This window comes from Coturnix japonica, chromosome 3 (assembly GCF_054131305.1).
Source record: "Coturnix japonica strain WE chromosome 3, WE-NBRP24, whole genome shotgun sequence".
Taxonomy (NCBI): Eukaryota; Metazoa; Chordata; class Aves; order Galliformes; family Phasianidae; genus Coturnix; species Coturnix japonica.
Window position 1 is genome coordinate 1,627,924 of NC_140665.1, and position 13,349 is coordinate 1,641,272.

The following is a 13,349-nucleotide window of genomic DNA, read 5'->3' on the forward strand; positions in this document are numbered from 1 at the left end:
AAGAAAAGCGGAATAAGTGCGGGGGAAAGCCAAGAAAAGCGGGGTTAGAGTGGAGGAAAACCAAGAAAAGCTGAGATAGAGCGGAGGAAAACCAAGAAAAGCTGAGATAGAGCGGAGGAAAACCGAGAAAAGAGGGGTTAGAAAGGAGGAAAACCAAGAAAAGCGGGGTTAGAGCGGAGGAAAACCAAGAAAAGCAGGGTTAGAGCAAATGAAAACCAAGAAAAGCGGGGTTAGAGCGGAGGAAAACCAAGAAAAGCTAGGTTAGAGCGTAGGAAAACCAAGAAAAGCGGGGTTATAGCGGAGGAAAACCAAGAAAAGCAGGGTTAGAGCGGAGGAAAACCAAGAAAAGCGGGGTTAGAGCGGAGGAAAACCAAGTAAAGCAGAGTTAGAATGGAAGAAAACGAAGAAAAGCGTGGTTAGAGCAGCAGAAATCCGAGAAAAGCTGGGTTAGAGTGGAGAGAAACGAAGAAAAGCTGGGTTAGATTGGAGAAAACCAAGAAAAGCGGGGTTAGTGCGGAGGAAAACCAAGAAAAGCGGGGTTAGAAAGGAGGAAAACCAACAAAAGTGAAGATGGAGCGGATGAAATCCTAGAAAAGTGGGGTTAGAGCGAAGGAAAACCAAGAAAAGCGGGGTTAGACAGGAGGAAAACCAAGAAAAGCGGGGTTAGAGCGGAGGAAAACCAAGAAAAGCAGGGTTAGAGCAAAGGAAAACCAAGAAAAGCGAAGTTAGAGCGGAGGAAAACCAAGAAAAGCTGGGTTAGAGCGTAGGAAATCCAAGAAAAACGGGGTTATAGCAGAGGAAAACCAAGAAAAGAGGGGTTAGAGCGGAGGAAAACGAAGAAAAGCGGGGTTAGAGCGGAGGAAAACGAAGTAAAGCAGAGTTAGAACGGAAGAAAACGAAGAAAAGCGTGTTAGAGCAGCAGAAATCCGAGAAAAGCATGGTTAGAGTGGAGAAAAACGATGAAAAGTTGGGTTAGTGCGGAGAAAAACCAAGAAAAGAGGGATTAGAGCGGTGGAAAACAAAGAAAAGCGGGGTTAGAGCAATGGAAAACCAAGAAAAGTGAAGTTAGAGCGGATGAAAACCAAGAAAAGCAGGGTTAGAGAGGACGAAAACCAAGATAAGCGGGGTTAGAGCGGATGAAAACCAAGAAAAGCGGGGTTAGAGCGGAGGATAACCAAGAAAAACTAGGTTAGAGCGGAGGAAAACCAAGAAAAACGGGGTTAGAGAAAAGGAAAACCAAGAAAAGCGGAGTTACAGCGGAGGAAAACCTAGAGAAACGGGGTTAGAGCGGAGAAAAACCAAGAAAAGCAGGGTTAGAGCGCAGAAAAACCAAGAAAAGCGGGGATAGAAGGGAGGAAAACCAAGAAAAGCGGGGTTAGAGCGGAGGAAAATCAAGAAAAAGAAGTTAGAGAGGAAGAAAACGAAGAAAAGCGCGGTTAGAGCAGCAGAAATCCGAGAAAAGCATGGTTAGAGTGGAGAAAAACCAAGTAAAGTGGGGTTAGAGCGGAGGAAAACCAAGAAAAGCGGGGTTACTGCAGATGAAACCCAAGAAAAGAGGGTTTAGTGCGGAGGAAAACCAAGAAAAGCGGGGTTAGAGCAAAGGAAAAACAAGAAAAGCGGTGTTAGAGCGAAGGAAAACCACGAGAAACAGGTTTAGAGCGGAGAAAAACCAAGAAAAGCGGGGATAGAAGGGAGGAAAACCAAGAAAAGCGGGGTTAGAGCAATGGAAAACCAAGAAAAGTGAAGTTAGAGCGGAGGAAAACGAAGAAAAGAGGGGTTAGAACGGAGGAAAACCAAGAAAAGCGGGGATAGAAAGGAGGAAAACCAAGAAAAGCGGGGTTAGAGCAGAGAAAAACCAAGAAAAGCAGGGTTAGAGCAAAGGAAAACCAAGAAAAGCTTGGTTAGAGCGGAGGAAAACCAAGAAAAGCGGGGTGAGAGCGGAGGAAAACCAAAAAAATCGGGGTTAGAGCGGAGGAAAAGCATGAAAAGTAAAGTTAGAGCTGAGGAAAACCAAGAAAAGCGGAATAAGTGCGGAGGAAAACCAAGAAAAGCGGGGTTAGAGCGGAGGAAAACCAAGAAAAGCTGAGATAGAGCGGAGGAAAACCAAGAAAAGAGGGGTTACTGCAGAGGAAAACCAAGAAAAGCGGGGTTAGAGCGGAGGAAAACCAAGAAAAGCAGGTTTAGAGCAAATGAAAACCAAGAAAAGCGGGGTTAGAGCGGAGGAAAACCAAGAAAAGCTAGGTTAGATCGTAGGAAAACCAAGAAAAACGGGGTTATAGCAGAGGAAAACCAAGAAAAGCGGGGTTAGAGCGGAGGAAAACCAAGAAAAGTGGGGTTAGAGCGGAGAAAAACCAAGTAAAGCAGAGTTAGAAAGGAAGAAAACGAAGAAAATCGTGGTTAGAGCAGCAGAAATCCGAGAAAAGCAAGGCTAGAGTGGAGAAAAGCGATGAAAAGCTGGGTTAGAGCGGAGAAAAACAAGAAAAGCGGGATTAGAGCGTAGGAAAACCAAGAAAAGCGGGGTTATAGCGGAGGAAAACCAAGAAAAGCGGGGTTAGAGCGGAGGAAATCCAAGAAAAGCGGGGTTAGAGCGGAGGAAAACCAAGTAAAGCAGAGTTAGAACGGAAGAAAACGAAGAAAAGCGTGTTAGAGCAGCAGAAATCCGAGAAAAGCATGGTTAGAGTGGAGAAAAACGATGAAAAGCTGGGTTAGAGCGGAGAAAATCCAAGAAAAGAGGGATTAGAGCGGTGGAAAACAAAGAAAAGCGGGGTTAGAGGAATGGAAAACCAAGAAAAGCGGGGTTAGAGCGGATGAAAACCAAGAAAAGCGGGGTTAGAGCGGAGGAAAACCAAGAAAAACTAGGTTAGAGCGGAGGAAAACCAAGAAAAGTGAAAATGAGAGGAAGAAAACGAAGAAAAGCGGGGTTAGAGCAGCAGAAATCTGAGAAAAGCATGGTGAGAGTGGAGAAAAACCATGAAAAGCTGGGTTAGAGTGGAGAAAAACCAAAAAAGCGGGGTTAGTGCGGAGGAAAACCAAGAAAAGAGGGGTTAGAGCAGAGGAAAACCAAGAAAAGCGGTGTTAGAGCTAAGGAAAACCAAGAAAAGCGGTGTTAGAGCAGAGGAAAACCAAGAGAAATGGGGTTAGAGCGGAGAAAAACCAAGAAAAGCAGGGTTAGATAAAAGGAAAACAAAGAAAAGCTGGGTTAGAGCGGAGGAAAACCAAGAAAAAAGGTGATAGAGCGGAGGAAAACCAAGAAAAGCGAAGTTAGAGCGGAGGAAAACCAAGAAAATTGGAATAAGTGCGGAGGATAACCAAGAAAAGCGGGGTTAGAGCGGAGGAAAACCAAGAAAAAGAAGTTAGAGAGGAAGAAAACGAAGAAAAGCGCGGATAGAGCAGCAGAAATCCGAGAAAATCATGGTTAGAGTGGAGAAAAACCATGAAAAGCGGGGTTAGAGCGGAGAAAAACCATAAAAAGCGGGATTAGAACGGAGGAAAACCAAGAAAAGCGAGGTTAGAGCAATGGAAAACCAAGAAAAGCGGGGTTAGAGCGGAGGAAAACCAAGAAAAGTGGTGATAGAGCGAAGGAAAACCAAGAAAAGCGGGGTTAGAAAGGAGGAAAACCAAGAAAAGCGGGGTTAGAGCAAAGGAAAAACAAGAAAAGCGGTGTTAGAGCGGAGGAAAACCACGAGAAACAGGGTTAGAGCGGAGAAAAACCAAGAAAAGCGGGATTAGAGCGTAGGAAAACCAAGAAAAGCGGGGTTATAGCGGAGGAAAACCAAGAAAAGCGGGGTTAGAGCGGAGGAAATCCAAGAAAAGCGGGGTTAGAGCGGAGGAAAACCAAGTAAAGCAGAGTTAGAACGGAAGAAAACGAAGAAAAGCGTGTTAGAGCAGCAGAAATCCGAGAAAAGCATGGTTAGAGTGGAGAAAAACGATGAAAAGCTGGGTTAGAGCGGAGAAAATCCAAGAAAAGAGGGATTAGAGCGGTGGAAAACAAAGAAAAGCGGGGTTAGAGGAATGGAAAACCAAGAAAAGTGAAGTTAGAGAGGAGGAAAACCAAGAAAAGCGGGGTTAGAGCGGATGAAAACCAAGAAAAGCGGGGTTAGAGCGGAGGAAAACCAAGAAAAACTAGGTTAGAGCGGAGGAAAACCAAGAAAAGTGAAAATGAGAGGAAGAAAACGAAGAAAAGCGGGGTTAGAGCAGCAGAAATCTGAGAAAAGCATGGTGAGAGTGGAGAAAAACCATGAAAAGCTGGGTTAGAGTGGAGAAAAACCAAAAAAGCGGGGTTAGTGCGGAGGAAAACCAAGAAAAGAGGGGTTAGAGCAGAGGAAAACCAAGAAAAGCGGTGTTAGAGCTAAGGAAAACCAAGAAAAGCGGTGTTAGAGCAGAGGAAAACCAAGAGAAATGGGGTTAGAGCGGAGAAAAACCAAGAAAAGCAGGGTTAGATAAAAGGAAAACAAAGAAAAGCTGGGTTAGAGCGGAGGAAAACCAAGAAAAAAGGTGATAGAGCGGAGGAAAACCAAGAAAAGCGAAGTTAGAGCGGAGGAAAACCAAGAAAATTGGAATAAGTGCGGAGGATAACCAAGAAAAGCGGGGTTAGAGCGGAGGAAAACCAAGAAAAAGAAGTTAGAGAGGAAGAAAACGAAGAAAAGCGCGGATAGAGCAGCAGAAATCCGAGAAAATCATGGTTAGAGTGGAGAAAAACCATGAAAAGCGGGGTTAGAGCGGAGAAAAACCATAAAAAGCGGGATTAGAACGGAGGAAAACCAAGAAAAGCGAGGTTAGAGCAATGGAAAACCAAGAAAAGCGGGGTTAGAGCGGAGGAAAACCAAGAAAAGTGGTGATAGAGCGAAGGAAAACCAAGAAAAGCGGGGTTAGAAAGGAGGAAAACCAAGAAAAGCGGGGTTAGAGCAAAGGAAAAACAAGAAAAGCGGTGTTAGAGCGGAGGAAAACCACGAGAAACAGGGTTAGAGCGGAGAAAAACCAAGAAAAGCGGGGATAGAAGGGAGGAAAACCAAGAAAAGCGGGGTTAGAGCAGAGAAAAACCAAGAAAAGCAGGGTTAGAGCAAAGGAAAACGAAGAAAAGCTGGGTTAGAGCGGAGGAAAACCAAGAAAAGCAGGGTAAGAGCGAGGGAAAACCAAGAAAATCGGGGTTAGAACGGAGGAAAAGCATGAAAAGTGGGGTTAGAGCTGAGGAAAACCAAGAAAAGCCGAAGTAGTGCAAAGGAAAACCAAGAAAAGCGGTGTAAGAGCGGAGGAAAACCAAGAAAAGCTGGGATAGAGCGGAGGAAAACCAAGAAAAGAGGGGTTAGAAAGGAGCACAACTAAGAAAAGCGGGGTTAGAGCGAAGGAAAACCAAGAAAAGCGAAGTTAGAGCAGAGGAAAACCAAGAAAAGATGGGTTAGAGCGTAGTAAAACCAAGAAAAGCGGGGATAGAAGGGAGGATAAAAAAGAAAAGCGGGGTTAGAGCGGAGGAAAACCAAGAAAAGCGAGGTTAGAGCGGAGGAAAACCAAGTAAAGCAGAGTTAGAATGGAAGAAAACGAAGAAAAGCGTGGTTAGAGCAGCAGAAATCCGAGAAAAGCATGCCTAGAGTGGAGAAAAATGATGAAAAGCTGGGTTAGAGCGGAGAAAAACCAAGAAAAGCGGGATGAGAGCGGAGGAAAACCAAGAAAAGCGGGGTTAGAGCAATGGAAAACCAAGAATAGTGAAGTTAGTGCGAAGGAAAACCAAGAAAAGCGGTGTTAGAGCGGAGGAAAAGCATGAAAAGTAATGTTAGAGCTGAGGAAAACCAAGAAAAGCGGAATAAGTGCGGGGGAAAGCCAAGAAAAGCGGGGTTAGAGTGGAGGAAAACCAAGAAAAGCTGAGATAGAGCGGAGGAAAACCAAGAAAAGCTGAGATAGAGCGGAGGAAAACCGAGAAAAGAGGGGTTAGAAAGGAGGAAAACCAAGAAAAGCGGGGTTAGAGCGGAGGAAAACCAAGAAAAGCAGGGTTAGAGCAAATGAAAACCAAGAAAAGCGGGGTTAGAGCGGAGGAAAACCAAGAAAAGCTAGGTTAGAGCGTAGGAAAACCAAGAAAGGCGGGGTTATAGCGGAGGAAAACCAAGAAAAGCAGGGTTAGAGCGGAGGAAAAACAAGAAAAGCGGGGTTAGAGCGGAGGAAAACCAAGTAAAGCAGAGTTAGAATGGAAGAAAACGAAGAAAAGCGTGGTTAGAGCAGCAGAAATCCGAGAAAAGCTGGGTTAGAGTGGAGAAAATCCAAGAAAAGAGGGATTAGAGCGGTGGAAAACAAAGAAAAGCGGGGTTAGAGGAATGGAAAACCAAGAAAAGTGAAGTTAGAGAGGAGGAAAACCAAGAAAAGCGGGGTTAGAGCGGATGAAAACCAAGAAAAGCGGGGTTAGAGCGGAGGAAAACCAAGAAAAACTAGGTTAGAGCGGAGGAAAACCAAGAAAAGTGAAAATGAGAGGAAGAAAACGAAGAAAAGCGGGGTTAGAGCAGCAGAAATCTGAGAAAAGCATGGTGAGAGTGGAGAAAAACCATGAAAAGCTGGGTTAGAGTGGAGAAAAACCAAAAAAGCGGGGTTAGTGCGGAGGAAAACCAAGAAAAGAGGGGTTAGAGCAGAGGAAAACCAAGAAAAGCGGTGTTAGAGCTAAGGAAAACCAAGAAAAGCGGTGTTAGAGCAGAGGAAAACCAAGAGAAATGGGGTTAGAGCGGAGAAAAACCAAGAAAAGCAGGGTTAGATAAAAGGAAAACAAAGAAAAGCTGGGTTAGAGCGGAGGAAAACCAAGAAAAAAGGTGATAGAGCGGAGGAAAACCAAGAAAAGCGAAGTTAGAGCGGAGGAAAACCAAGAAAATTGGAATAAGTGCGGAGGATAACCAAGAAAAGCGGGGTTAGAGCGGAGGAAAACCAAGAAAAAGAAGTTAGAGAGGAAGAAAACGAAGAAAAGCGCGGATAGAGCAGCAGAAATCCGAGAAAATCATGGTTAGAGTGGAGAAAAACCATGAAAAGCGGGGTTAGAGCGGAGAAAAACCATAAAAAGCGGGATTAGAACGGAGGAAAACCAAGAAAAGCGAGGTTAGAGCAATGGAAAACCAAGAAAAGCGGGGTTAGAGCGGAGGAAAACCAAGAAAAGTGGTGATAGAGCGAAGGAAAACCAAGAAAAGCGGGGTTAGAAAGGAGGAAAACCAAGAAAAGCGGGGTTAGAGCAAAGGAAAAACAAGAAAAGCGGTGTTAGAGCGGAGGAAAACCACGAGAAACAGGGTTAGAGCGGAGAAAAACCAAGAAAAGCGGGGATAGAAGGGAGGAAAACCAAGAAAAGCGGGGTTAGAGCAGAGAAAAACCAAGAAAAGCAGGGTTAGAGCAAAGGAAAACGAAGAAAAGCTGGGTTAGAGCGGAGGAAAACCAAGAAAAGCAGGGTAAGAGCGAGGGAAAACCAAGAAAATCGGGGTTAGAACGGAGGAAAAGCATGAAAAGTGGGGTTAGAGCTGAGGAAAACCAAGAAAAGCCGAAGTAGTGCAAAGGAAAACCAAGAAAAGCGGTGTTAGAGCGGAGGAAAACCAAGAAAAGCTGGGATAGAGCGGAGGAAAACCAAGAAAAGAGGGGTTAGAAAGGAGCACAACTAAGAAAAGCGGGGTTAGAGCGAAGGAAAACCAAGAAAAGCGAAGTTAGAGCAGAGGAAAACCAAGAAAAGATGGGTTAGAGCGTAGTAAAACCAAGAAAAGCGGGGATAGAAGGGAGGATAAAAAAGAAAAGCGGGGTTAGAGCGGAGGAAAACCAAGAAAAGCGAGGTTAGAGCGGAGGAAAACCAAGTAAAGCAGAGTTAGAATGGAAGAAAACGAAGAAAAGCGTGGTTAGAGCAGCAGAAATCCGAGAAAAGCATGCCTAGAGTGGAGAAAAATGATGAAAAGCTGGGTTAGAGCGGAGAAAAACCAAGAAAAGCGGGATGAGAGCGGAGGAAAACCAAGAAAAGCGGGGTTAGAGCAATGGAAAACCAAGAATAGTGAAGTTAGTGCGAAGGAAAACCAAGAAAAGCGGTGTTAGAGCGGAGGAAAAGCATGAAAAGTAATGTTAGAGCTGAGGAAAACCAAGAAAAGCGGAATAAGTGCGGGGGAAAGCCAAGAAAAGCGGGGTTAGAGTGGAGGAAAACCAAGAAAAGCTGAGATAGAGCGGAGGAAAACCGAGAAAAGAGGGGTTAGAAAGGAGGAAAACCAAGAAAAGCGGGGTTAGAGCGGAGGAAAACCAAGAAAAGCAGGGTTAGAGCAAATGAAACCCAAGAAAAGCGGGGTTAGAGCGGAGGAAAACCAAGAAAAGCTAGGTTAGAGCGTAGGAAAACCAAGAAAGGCGGGGTTATAGCGGAGGAAAACCAAGAAAAGCAGGGTTAGAGCGGAGGAAAAACAAGAAAAGCGGGGTTAGAGCGGAGGAAAACCAAGTAAAGCAGAGTTAGAATGGAAGAAAACGAAGAAAAGCGTGGTTAGAGCAGCAGAAATCCGAGAAAAGCTGGGTTAGAGTGGAGAGAAACGAAGAAAAGCTGGGTTAGATTGGAGAAAACCAAGAAAAGCGGGGTTAGTGCGGAGGAAAACCAAGAAAAGCGGGGTTAGAAAGGAGGAAAACCAACAAAAGTGAAGATGGAGCGGATGAAATCCTAGAAAAGTGGGGTTAGAGCGAAGGAAAACCAAGAAAAGCGGGGTTAGAGCAATGGAAAACCAAGAACAGTGAAGTTAGAGTGGAGGAAAACCAAGAAAAGCGGGGTTAGAGCGGATGAAAACCAAGAAAAGCGGGGTTAGAGCGGAGGAAAACCAAGAAAAGTGGTGATAGAGCTGAGGAAAACCAAGAAAAGCGGGGTTAGAAAGGAGGAAAAACAAGAAAGGCGGGGTTAGAGCGGAGGAAAACCAAGAAAAGCAGGGTTAGAGCAAAGGAAAACCAAGAAAAGGGAAGTTAGAGCGGAGGAAAACAAAGAAAAGCTGGGTTAGAGCGTAGGAAATCCAAGAATAACGGGGTTATAGCAGAGGAAAACCAAGAAAAGCGGGGTTAGAGCGGAGGAAAACCAAGAAAAGCGGGGTTAGAGCAATGGAAAACCAAGAAAAGTGATGTTAGAGCGGAGGAAAACCAAGAAAAGCAGGGTTAGAGCTGAGGAAAACCAAGAAAAGCGGGGTTAGAGCAGATTAAAACCAAGACAAGCAGGGTTAGAGCGGAGGAAAACCAAGAAAAGTGGTGATAGAGCGGAGCAAAAACCAGGAAAGGCGGGGTTAGAAAGGAGGAAAACCAAGAAAAGCAGGGTTAGAGCGGAGGAAAACCAAGAAAAGCAGGGTTAGAGCAAAGGAAAACGAAGAAAAGCGAAGTTAGAGCGGAGGAAAACCAAGAAAAGCTGGGTTAGAGCGTAGGAAATAAAAGAAATGCGGGGTTACAGCAGAGGAAAACCAAGAAAAGCGGGGTTAGAGCGGAGAAAAACCAAGAAAAGAGGGATTAGAGCGAAGGAAAACAAAGAAAAGGGGGATTAGAGCGATGGAAAACCAAGAAAAGTGAAGTTAGAGAAGAGGAAAACCAAGAAAAGCGGGGTTAGAGAGGAGGAAAACCAAGAAAAGCGGGGTTAGAGCGGATGAAAACCAAGAAAAGCAAGGTTAGAGCGGAGGATAACCAAGAAAAGCGGGGTTAGAGCGGAGGAAAACCAAGAAAAGTGAAAATGAGAGGAAGAAAACAAAGAAAAGCGCGGTTAGAGCAGCAGAAATCTGAGAAAAGCATGGTTAGAGTGGGGAAAAACCATGAAAAGCTGGGTTAGAGTGGAGAAAAACCGAAAAAGCGGGGTTAGTGCGGAGGAAAACCAAGAAAAGAGGGGTTAGTGCGGAGGAAAACCAAGAAAAGCGGGGTTAGAGCAAAGGAAAACCAAGAAAAGCGGTGTTAGAGCAGTGGAAAACCAAGAGAAACGGGGTTAGAGCGGAGAAAAACCAAGAAAAGCGGTGATAGAGTGGAGGAAAACCAAGAAAAGCGGGGTTAGAGCGGAGAAAAACCAAGAAAAGCAGGGTTAGATAAAAGGAAAACAAAGAAAAGCTGGGTTAGAGCGGAGGAATACCAAGAAAAAAGGTGATAGAGCGGAGGAAAACCAAGAAAAGTGGTGTTAGAGCGTAGGAAAACCAAGAAAAGCGGTGATAGAGCGGAGGAAAACCAAGAAAAGTGGTGATAGAGCGTAGGAAAACCAGGAAAAGAGGTGATAGAGCGGAGGAAAACAAAGAAAAGTGGGGTTAGAGCGGAGAAAAACCAAGAAAAGCGGGGTTAGAGCAGAGGAAAACCAAGAAAAGCGGGGTTAGTGCGGAGGAAAACCAAGAAAAGCGGGGTTAGAGCGGAGGAAACCAAGAAAAGCGGGGTTAGAGCGGAGGAAAGCCAAGAAAAGCGGGGTTAGAGCGGTGGAAAGCCAATAAAAGCGGGGTTAGAGCGGAGGAAAACCAAGAAAAGCTGAGATAGAGCAATGGAAAACCAAGAAAAGTGATGTTAGAGCGGAGGAAAACCAAGAAAAGCAGGGTTAGAGCTGAGGAAAACCAAGAAAAGCGGGGTTAGAGCAGATTAAAACCAAGAAAAGCAGGGTTAGAGCGGAGGAAAACCAAGAAAAGTGGTGATAGAGCGGAGGAAAACCAAGAAAGGCAAGGTTAGAAAGGAGGAAAACCAAGAAAAGCAGGGTTAGAGCGGAGGAAAACCAAGAAAAGCAGGGTTAGAGCAAAGGAAAACGAAGAAAAGCGAAGTTAGAGCGGAGGAAAACCAAGAAAAGCTGGGTTAGAGCGTAGGAAATCCAAGAAATGCGGGGTTACAGCAGTAGAAAACCAAGAAAAGCGGGGTTAGAGCGGAGGAAAACCAAGAAAAGCGGGGTTAGAGCGGAGGAAAACCAAGTAAAGCAGAGTTAGAACGGAAGAAAACGAAGAAAAGCGTGTTAGAGCAGCAGAAATCCGAGAAAAGCATGGTTAGAGTGGAGAAAAACGATGAAAAGCTGGGTTAGAGCGGAGAAAAACCAAGAAAAGAGGGATTAGAGCGAAGGAAAACAAAGAAAAGAGGGATTAGAGCGATGGAAAACCAAGAAAAGTGAAGTTAGAGCGGAGGAAAACCAAGAAAGGCGGGGTTAGAGAGGAGGAAATCCAAGAAAAGCGGGGTTAGAGCGGATGAAAACCAAGAAAAGCGGGGTTAGAGCGGAGGATAACCAAGAAAAACTAGGTTAGAGCGGAGGAAAACCAAGAAAAGTGAAAATGAGAGGAAGAAAACAAAGAAAAGCGCGGTTAGAGCAGCAGAAATCTGAGAAAAGCATGGTTAGAGTGGGGAAAAACCATGAAAAGCTGGGTTAGAGTGGAGAAAAACCAAAAAAGCGGGGTTAGTGCGGAGAAAAACCAAGTAAAGCGGGGTTAGTGCAGAGGAAAACCAAGAAAAAAGGGGTTAGTGCGGAGGAAAACCAAGTAAAGCGGGGTTAGAGCGGAGGAAAACCAAGAAAAGCGGGGATAGAAGGGAGGAAAACCAAGAAAAGCAAAATAAGTGCGGAGGAAAACCAAGAAAAGCGGGGATAGAATGGAGGAAAATCAAGAAAAGCGGGGTTAGAGCGGATGAAAAGCATGAAAAGTGGGGTTAGAGCTGCGAAAACCAAGGAAAGAGGGGTTAGAGCGGAGGAAAACCAAGAAAAGCGGTGATAGTGCGGAGGTAAACCAAGAAAAGTGGTGTTAGAGCGTAGGAAAACCAAGAAAAGCGGTGATAGAGCGGAGGAAAACGAAGAAAAGTGGTCATAGAGCATAGGAAAACCACTAAAAGCGGTGACAGATCGGAGGAAAACCAAGAAAAACTGGGTTAGAGCGGAGGAAAACCAAGAAAAGCGGAACAAGTGCGGAGGAAAACCCAGAAAAGCAGGGTTAGAGAGGAGGAAAACCAAGAAAAGCGGGGTTAGAGCGGAGAAAAACCAAGTAAAGCGGGGTTAGTGCAGAGGAAAACCAAGAAAAAAGGGGTTAGTGCGGAGGAAAACCAAGTAAAGCGGGGTTAGAGCGGAGGAAAACCAAGAAAAGCGGGGATAGAAGGGAGGAAAACCAAGAAAAGCAAAATAAGTGCGGAGGAAAACCAAGAAAAGCGGGGATAGAATGGAGGAAAATCAAGAAAAGCGGGGTTAGAGCGGATGAAAAGCATGAAAAGTGGGGTTAGAGCTGCGAAAACCAAGAAAAGAGGGGTTAGAGCGGAGGAAAACCAAGAAAAGCGGTGATAGTGCGGAGGTAAACCAAGAAAAGTGGTGTTAGAGCGTAGGAAAACCAAGAAAAGCGGTGATAGAGCGGAGGAAAACGAAGAAAAGTGGTCATAGAGCATAGGAAAACCACTAAAAGCGGTGACAGATCGGAGGAAAACCAAGAAAAGCGGAGTTAGAGCGGAGAAAAACCAAGAAAAGCGAAGATAGAGCAAAGGAAAACCAAGAAAAGCGAAGATAGAGCGGAGGAAAACCAAGAAAGGCGGGGTTAGAGCGGAGGAAAACCAAGAAAAGCGGGGTTAGAGCGGAGGAAAACCAAGAAAAGTGGGGTTAGAGCGGAGGAAAACCAAGAAAAGCGAAGTTAGAGCGGAGGAAAACCAAGAAAAGCAGAATAAGTGCGGAGGAAAACCAAGAAAAGTGGTGTTAGAGCGGAAGAAAACCAAGAAAAAGAATTTAGAGAGGAAGAAAACGAAGAAAAGCGCGGTTAGAGCAGCAGAAATCCGAGAAAAGCATGGTTAGAGTGGAGAAAAACCATGAAAAGCTGAGTTAGAGGGGAGAAAACCAAGAAAAGCGGGGTTAGTGCGGAGGAAAACCAAGAAAAGCGGGGTTAGAAAGGAGGAAAACCAACATAAGTGAAGTTAGAGCGGAGGAAATCCTAGAAAAGTGGGGTTAGAGCGGAGGAAAACCAAGAAAAGCGGTGAGAGAGCGGAGGAAAACCAAGAAAAGTGGTGTTAGAGCGTAGGAAAACCACTAAAAGCGGTGATAGAACGGAGGAAAACCAAGAAAAAAGGGGTTAGAGCGGAGAAAAACCAAGAAAAGCAGGGTTAGAGCAAAGGAAAACCAAGAAAAGCGAAGTTAGAGCGGAGGAAAACCAAGAAAAGCGGGTTTAGAGCAGAGGAAAACCAAGAAAAGCGGGGTTAGAGCGTAGGAAAACCAAGAAAAGCAGTGATACAGCGGGGGAAAACCAAGAAAAGTGGTGATAGAGCGTAGGAAAACCACTAAAAGCGGTGATAGAGCGGAGGAAAACCAAGAAAAGCGGGGTTAGAGCGGAGAAAAACCAAGAAAAGCGAAGTTAGAGCAAAGGAAAACCAAGAAAAGTGAAGATAGAGCAGAGGAAAACCAAGAAAAGCGGGGTTAGAGCGGAGGAAAACCATGAAAAGCGGGG